Raw genomic sequence first — 9330 nt, 5'->3', positions numbered from 1 at the left:
ATATTAATATCTGCTTGGAGACCAAATTTTACATTTTTCTGAAATTTTTTACTATTTATTAAGCCATTTTGAAAATCGTTGATCCAACGGTAGCTTCTGATTTTTACTGTTTGGTAAGCCACCGTTGGATCAGCAATTTTCAAAGTGGCTTAATAAATAGTAAAAAATTTCAGAAAAATGTAAAATTTGGTCTCCAAGCAGATATTAATATGGAGAAGAAGATGAACGGTTCAGATCGACTTTTTGGATTTTGAAATTTCAAATTTCCACCGGAAGCATTTCGGCCCATATGCTAGAGGAAGCGCGTTAGCCGTACTCTATATATATATATATATATATATATAATGAGGAGAGTTCAAATGTCTTCACTTTGTGTCTTTATCATACCTTCATTTTTTAAAAACTTTAATAATTTAAAATTTAAAACTTAAAAGTCAAAATAAAATCGTTGGATATTATTTGAAAACTTAACCGATGTCAGACCTTATCAGATTGATAAGAACTTGTCTAAATTAGATAATTAAACATGATGCATGGTTGTAATAGTTGTCAAATATGTTTCGTTTAAATATATCCACTAAGTTTATAAAATCAAAATAATTAAAAAGATATGTCATCGTTTATCGATCAACTTATCATGATTTATCCAATAAACTTAATTGCCAATATCATATTTATTATTAATTGGATCCATATTAATATATCATATCAAAATGATGAAAGACACATTTATTGTCTTAATTAATTTTAACTTTTGGATAATATTTACTTGGCTTGTAAAAAGTCAAAACAATGTCTTAGAAATAAAGTATGACATATGTTTTTTTATGACAAAAATCAAGCACAATAATAATTGAAAGATGAACACTTTTTTTAAAAAGTGATTGTCATGATGGCAAAAGTCACTTGTTTTTGACCAAAAAGTTAATTAAGAAAAAAACAATTATTTTTTGTTTAAAGCTTATTCTTGAAGTCTTCAAACTTTCATATGCATTTAAATGGTTCTTGAAACTCTAAAAACAAATGGCTAATGTTGATTTTTAAACTCTAAAAAAGAACAAATTAGTCATAACTTTGTTTTGCCCTAGGAGTTCTATTTTATTATGTTGACCATCTGACTTTAGAGTACACTTGGAGTTGCATTTAGCTAACTTCTTGTTTTTTTCAATAGTAGGGTTAAAATTAATCATTGTTTTTGTACTCTAATTTTGTTTTACAATCAGATCTTAATTTTCAAAATTTAAAGAGTCAATCCAAACCTTAATATGATTTCTATATTAAAATGTACTTAAAGACCAAATTTTATATTTATTTTCTTTGAAAATTATTTACTATTAATTTTGTATCTATCTAAAAAATTAGCAAAAATTTCTAAAAAAAATATAAAATTTGGTCGTTAAGTATATTTTAATACGAAGAACATGTTGACTGAATCGGATCGATTATTTGGACTTTAAAAATACAAATAAGGATACATGACATTATTGGGACAAAATTTGTATATTTCAAAATAACACAAATTAATATATTTCACAACTATTCAAATTAAAATTCTTTTTGTACTATTCTCGCTCGCTTAATCCAAATAATGTTATTCTGATGTTATTTCTCTCAAAATCCAATTAAGAATATATTTATACCATTTTTTTTTTAAAAAACAACAACAACAAAACCACGTTTTTTTTTTGGGAAATTTCAAAAATACCAGGACAGTCAATTTAATCTACAGCCTAATTCTTTGAGGATGCAGATTGAATTGGAGGCCCCAAAAACTAAAAAAATGCACTGTAATATAATGATATTTAGGTTTTTCTTTGGGGGGCTCCAATTCACTCTGCGGAATAGAGCCGCAGATTGAATTGTTGGTCCTGATATTTTTAAAATTCTCTAATTTCAGAGGTGTTTTGGTTAATTTTTATTTTTTGAAAATGGCATTAATAAAAATTTCGGTATAATTGAACACGAGGAAAACACCTTTTTTTTTGTTTTTCTGTTGAATATAAAGTTTTGGGCCTATTATATTATTGAGAAATGAGAAGTGTGAAACGCAACCGAGATGTTTGGTTACAGTACCAAGATTTGGTTTGATAGAAAAGAATTCAAAGTTGTCAAACCCTCGATTGTTGCATCTCGGTACAAACCCTTTTTGTGTCCTGTCGTAGGTCATAAAGCGCATCTCTATTCCTCGTGCGCACACGTGGGTTCTCTTCATTTAATTCACCCAACTTGGATTAACTATTTTAATCCACACCATTCTATCATTTTATTTTCACAGAAATGTTTTTTTTTTTTTTTTGAAGAGGGATCAAGTTACAATAATTTTTTGGTTACAACAAGTTACAACAACTATTTTCTATATTTTTAAAGTCTAAATTGTCGATTCAAATCGTTAGATGTAATGTCTACAATAAAATATGCTTGGAGACCAAATTTTACATTTTTTGAAATTATTTTACTATTTATTAAGATGGGTACAAAAACTAGTCAAATTCATATCATTGAATTTTCTACCCATCTTAATAAATAGTAAAAAAATTCTAAAAAATGTAAAATTTGGTCTCCAAGCACATTTTATTGTGGATATCACATCTAACGGTTTGTATCGACAATTTGGACTTTGAAAATGTAAAAAATAGTTGTTGTAACTTGATCCCTCCTCTTTCTTTTTTATACTTTTGACACAAATATATATATATCTGAAAATTTGGTGATACAAGCCAGCTAGTTTGCTTAAGCATAGTATAATTACAAAACAAATTACAGTTTAAAAATATAGAAAAAAAGAGGAGGGTCAAATGACTTATTTATTGTGTCTCAATCATGTCTCTACTATTTAATTTTCTAATAACAAAATTTTAAAACTTATATGTCAAAATAAAAACGTTAGATGTGATGTACACTATTTTTTCTACATGCACATAATTTTTTTATTATTTTTTAGTTTTTTTTATGAATTAATAAGTTGAAAAATTAATATTCAGAATTTAACCATATGTATTTTTTCAAGCCTCTAATACCAATCAAAATCTGTTATAGGTATGTAGAGAAAATGATATAGATCAAATCTAACAGTTTTATTTTGATATTTGAGTATTAAAATTTTAGTTATTAATGTTCAGAAAATAAAATCATAATAGATACACAAAAAATAAAGATATTTGAACCCTCCTCTACAAATAACATATATGTTATTTCAACTATATATGGGGCAGATAATCGATAATATATAGAATCTATGCATTTAAGCAATATTTAGTCTTCTTTTGTAAAATGTTGTAGGTTCGAAATTCGGATAAAAATATTCTTATGAATATATAATTGAAGGTGACTTGATCTCCAATTTTTATTCAAAAAAATATTTCCTTCTTTTCCTTTATTTTCATTTTTGCTGAAAGTAAACATTATGAAAACAAAACATGTGTTTGACATCCTGAATAGTGAAACTTTTATAAAATGAAGGTCCTATTTAGCGGATTAATATATAATTAAGTGCAATGATGGAAGAGAGAATAATGTGAAATTTTGCACTAGGGCTCCTCTCTATTCTATCAAGCCCCAAAAATCCGGAACCGAATTTCCTGTCCTCCGGGGTGTAGAAAATTTCTGTCCTTAAAGTCATTGCGGGGTGGGACCAGTTACTATTAAAAGATTTAATTAGTGTTACTGTTTTTAAATTTGAGCGGACAGACGATTCGGTCCCCAAAAATCCAATATCATTTGGAAAGAGGGTAGAATTTGATTAATTTCAAGGCATGGACCAGCACCAAAAAGTAAACAATTATCTAACAAAACTGGTCCGCCATTTCTGGTTGCGTACAGTTATTTTGTTAAAATTTTGAAATTCAGAGCACAACGGTGGCGTTGAATATATTTGTTTATTATTATTTTTTAAATGAATGAAGTAACTTATAATTTGAATATATCTAGAAGGAACATCAAACAAAATAGATGAAGTATTTTATAATTTAGATGTATTAGAAGTACTATGAAATATTTTTTCGATAGAATTTTTGTGGCTGTAAGAAAAATTAAAATATTTATTGGTGTGTTACTGGAAAAAAAAAATTAGATCTGAGTTATTAATCCCGGTTCAAAAATTACTTTTGAGTAAATAAATAATTGTCACGGTTCTTCTAGTACATTCAGATTTTAAGGTACTCCATCTATTTTTCTAGAAGTTATTTTATATTTTTAATATTTTAATATATTTCTAAAATCACTTTTAGAGAACGAAATAGATTGAGTATCTTAGAATTTGAATATTCTAGAAAGACCACGATAATTTTTTATATACCCATAAGTGATTTTTGAACCGGAATTAATAACTAAGACTAAATTATAAGATATATCATCTATTTTGTTTGATATTCATTCTAGTATATTTAAATTGTAAGTTGCTCCATCTATTTTTAAAAAAAAAATTAAAATATATTCGACAGTACCGTTGTGCTCTAAATTCCAAATTTTAACAAAATGATTGTCCGCAACTACAAATGGCCGACCATTTTTCTGTCCGCCATTTTTCGTTGCAAACATCAAAAATGTGTCTGTCATTTGTGGTTGCGGTCGTATCAAATTTCAAATTTATAATAAATTGTGGTTAAATAGTTTATCTATTTGTCTTGGGCATGTCAAATTTAAAAATTTCGGCCAACGGTACATTAATTAATACGCTGGTACCGATGCATACCAACAAATAGAAATAGGTTTCTTTAAAAAAGTAGATAAAAAAATTTGCTTTGATTAACACTAATTAATCAAAGTAGATAGAAATAGGTTTCTTTAAAAAAGTAGAAAAAAAAAAATTGCTTCAACCATGATTTGCTTGTTTGTGGCTTTATGATTACACATAGTATTCAAACAATTCTTTATGAATCAAATTAAAAAATAAACCAATGCAATTGAAGGAATAAAGACACGCTTGTTCTACTATAAATATCTCTTCTAATGGTCCTAACTATCTTTTTTTTTTTAAAAAAAAAAAAAAGACATCACATGCAGTTCCCATTTCTTTATTATTTTGAGCTCAACTTTCTTCTTCTTCTTCTTTTTTAATTAAAATTGTTGTCATCTATTGTTATTTGAACAAAGCAAACTTAACCTAAGCCATTTTGGTAGGTCCAATTTAGGTAAATCTTAGCATAGGGCAAAGGTTTCAGTATTAATTCTGAGCTAATTTTAGTACCAAAATGAAAAGAAATATAAAAAGGAAAAGGAAAATTCTGGCCTTTTAATTGGCTCTGATTTGTTGCACAGCTGACAGCACACACATACACACAAACACACATTCTGAGCCTTTTTCTTTTGTGGAAAAGATTCGATGCATAAATTAATTTTATATTTTTTATATGTTGCTTTCTTTTGTCAGAATGGCGCCACATTAAATTAATTAATTTTCAATCTTAGTGCCAGGTAACAAATTAATACGGTGTAAATTTAACGCTACCTTTAATAATAAGTTGGTTACCAATCAACATGAAAAATGGTGAACTCCAATGATTCTCCCTTTAACTTTATCGTTTATAAAATTATAATTTGTATTTGACGAATTCAAACTGTTAAAACCGATCTAATTTACGAGTGATGTGTTTATGTGAAAAATTTATAAATTTTTGAAGCTAAAACACAAACTAGAATAGTGAGGCTACGGTACTATGCATAATGCACTTTGATTTATACTACAAATTCATATTTTTATTTTCAAAGTTCAAACAGTCGATCCATACCATTCAACATGATTATTGTATGAATATGTAAAGATTCAAGACCTTCGAAAGTAGTGATTTTCTACATATCTATAAAATAGTAAAAAAAAATTGACCTCCAGGTACACTCTCATATCGAGATCATGATAAATAGTTCTAATCGACTATTTAAATCTTAAAAATATAAATATGTAGTACGGATCAAAGTAAGCTATACATAATACCATATATAGCATCGCTCAAACTAGAAACCACCAGTTGTAAATAACAATTGGAATGCTAATAACACTTCATTTATATAAGCAATATCAACAAATAACTGACTACAAATGTGTATGCATGTAAAAATTGCATTAGTAAGAAACAAATTCAAATTCAAATATATCGGAGAGACAAATCAAATTAAAATCTGTTGGCTAATATATTTAAAAGAACAAATATTAATGACTTCCAAAAAAAATAGCTCTTAAAGATATATAGCAGATTAATCCCGAAATTTTTATTAATACCATTTAAAAAAGAAAACACCCTTGAAGTTGGGGAATTCCAAAAATATCAAGGCTTTTTGTTTTTTTGGTACATCAAAACATGGTTTTCTGGTTTTGGGGGGCTTCTAATTCAATCTGTGCCCCCAAAATAATGGGGCTGTAGATTGAATTGGCAGCCCTGATATTTTTGAAATTCCACATAAAACATGGTTTTTTTTTAATATGATATAAATAAAAATTTCGGAGATGAATCATTCTTCCAATTTTCTAGAACGATAAAAGTGGCACCAACCAAGAAAATCTGTAATTAATTGGAAGAGAAAGCATAGTTGTTTAATGTTCTTTCTCATGGCCGTGTAAACTTTCAACATCATTTAGTTATGGAGAGATGGGGTACCAGCATCTGCATCGGTACATTGTTTGGTAGGATATCCACATTTCGATGCTACCAAATTATTCCATTTCTACCCTTGTAATTTTGATAACGCTTATCAATCCGATTTTTTTTAAAATACCTAAAAAAAAAAATTATTTTATTAAAAATAACCAAGGTCCAACCGAAATTTTAAAAATACCCAAACCGCGGATTTTTTCCGAAACCCGGAATTTTTATTCCGGACCGCGGAAAAAATCGCGCCCCGAATTTTTTTTTTTTTTTAGATTTTTTATTCCGGGGCGCGGATTTTTTCTGCGGCCCGGATTTTTTTTTTATTTAGAGTTTGGAGTTTGAAGTTTGGAGAAAGAAAATATCCATGGTTTGGTTTTTTTAATATATGTATAATATATGTATATGTATAAAAATTCCGGGTCACGAAAAAAATCCGCGATTTGAGTATTTTTAATAAAATAATTTTTTTTGGGTATTTTTAAAAAAATCGGCTTATCAATCCTCACTGATCACAATTATTTCTCTCATGCATGTTACTATTTTCTATGAGTTGAGATTCATTAATTTTAATTAAATTAAGAGGAGGGATCCAATGTCTCATTTTTTCATACCTCATCATATCTCATATTTTATATCTTCGTTTTCAAAGTCCAAATTTTTGATCCGAACCGCTCAATATGATATTTATACTAAAATATGCTTATGGATGAAATTTTATAATTTTTGAAATTTTTTTACTATTTTTTAAGATATGTACAAAATCACTATTTTTGGACCGTTAAAAAAAAACAATGATTTTCGATCCATCTTAAAAAAAATTCAAAAATTGTAAATTTCATTCCCAGCCATATTTTAGTATGGATATCATGTTGAACGGTTCAGATCGTCAATTTAGACTTTAAAAATAAAGATATAAAATATGAAGTATGATGAGGTACAAAAGTTATAAGGCATTGGAACTTTATAATTTGAAAGGTACGAAAGCCATGAAGCAATGATTTTAAATTAAATTAAATTAAATTAAATACACACCAATCTATAAGGCCATGCAGTTCCTTTTCTATTTTATTTAAATTATTTTGATTTAACTTGAGAAAATATCGTCATACTTTTTACAAATCATTAAAAAAAAAAGGATTCAAATGGCTCATGCCTTTTATGTCTCATCGTGTCTCCCATTCTTTGTTTACGTATTTTCAAACTGTAATATTGTGTATGGAGGCATTATCTTAGTCACTATATTAGAAGTTGATTTTCGCATGGTAGAAATTTGAAATAGAGATTTCCAAGTTTACATGTTCCAACCATAATGACAAATTAATTATTCTAGTTCGATTCAGTGAGGTTAAAAATTAATGAATCCAGAATTATCCGAATATAATTCGGGAATGATTCAAAAACTCAGTCCTACAAGAAAACAAAAAAAACAACAACAAAAGTTCAGAAAAACAAATTGAGAAAAATTCTCAAATAATTTGGTCAACCGAATAGTTCAGCGTTCAGTTCGGCAAAGAAACGAATACTTCGCTAATTATTCGTGTTTAATTTGTTTTTTGACGTTTCCGAACTGAATACTAAATAAAATGCAAAAAAACATATAATATGTTTTATTCGCAAATAAAACGCAAATCACAAATTATTCGCGATTAAAACGAGATTTTTGTTTGCTTCCTTGTGGTACCGAATCATTTCCGAATTATACTTGAATTATTTCCGAATCACAAATTTTTGACCCCACCGAACTGAACCTGAACTATTCATCTATGACTATGGTTCCAACCAACAATGTATAAACCACATCTTTAGGTACATTATTGACGCCGCATGAGAACAAGATTGTGGTAGATACCTCCTAATTGTTAAAGGAAGATGAAAGCTTGTCATCCCATATGCATTGATATACTAAATTATTAATTTCTGTAATAACAAATGGTAATGATTTGATCTTCTACCAGCCAGGCCGCATGGATCCATAATTAGATTGGTTCATGCCAAGATAATGTAATGAATTTTTTAATTTGGCAAGGGAGGATGTGACTTTAGTATCTTTTTTTAGGCACTGATCAATGAAGTGATTAGTCGGTGCTTAATTAATATATTAAGCCCTTAATGGAATACCAAATTACAGGTGACAAAGATTTGGTTCCTAGCAAATGGGACCTTGTTTCAATGATTCAATCATTACTAGTTAGCAAATCATTAATCAAGATCGATCTTTGTTATGGTAGTTGTGTGTATACATTTGATGTCGACTTGAATTAGGTGCTAAGTTGATTAATTAATCTTAAATTAAAGTTTATTTCTTATGTCAGCTATATCTAAAAAAAAAGAATAATATAAATGAGGCTATGGGTTCATATCTCCATTTTTAAAATCTAAATAATCGATATGAACTGTTCAACATGATATATCTCCATCCGAAATTATAGAAGAAGACTAAACTTAAAAAAATTTAAAAACTTTTTACCATTTTTTTAGGTAGGTAAAAAATCACTGCTTCCGGTTAGTCCAGAATTTTTAGATCATGTGATTTTCATTTTTTTTTTTTTAAAAAAAAAATTTGGTCTCCAAATATATTTTCATATGGAGATTGTATTGAGCGGTTATGATCGACTGTTTAAATTTTGAAAACAAAAATATGAATTCATAGTACAGATCGACCGACACACGCTTAATTTGAAAAGTACCATAGCCATACTCAATAATTTATAGTGTACTTGTCTATTTATTATGTGATACATGTTGAATT

This window comes from Carex rostrata, chromosome 9 (assembly GCF_964058835.1).
Source record: "Carex rostrata chromosome 9, lpCarRost1.2, whole genome shotgun sequence".
Lineage (NCBI taxonomy): Eukaryota > Viridiplantae > Streptophyta > Magnoliopsida > Poales > Cyperaceae > Carex > Carex rostrata.
Note: the sequence above shows the minus strand (reverse complement) of the source record.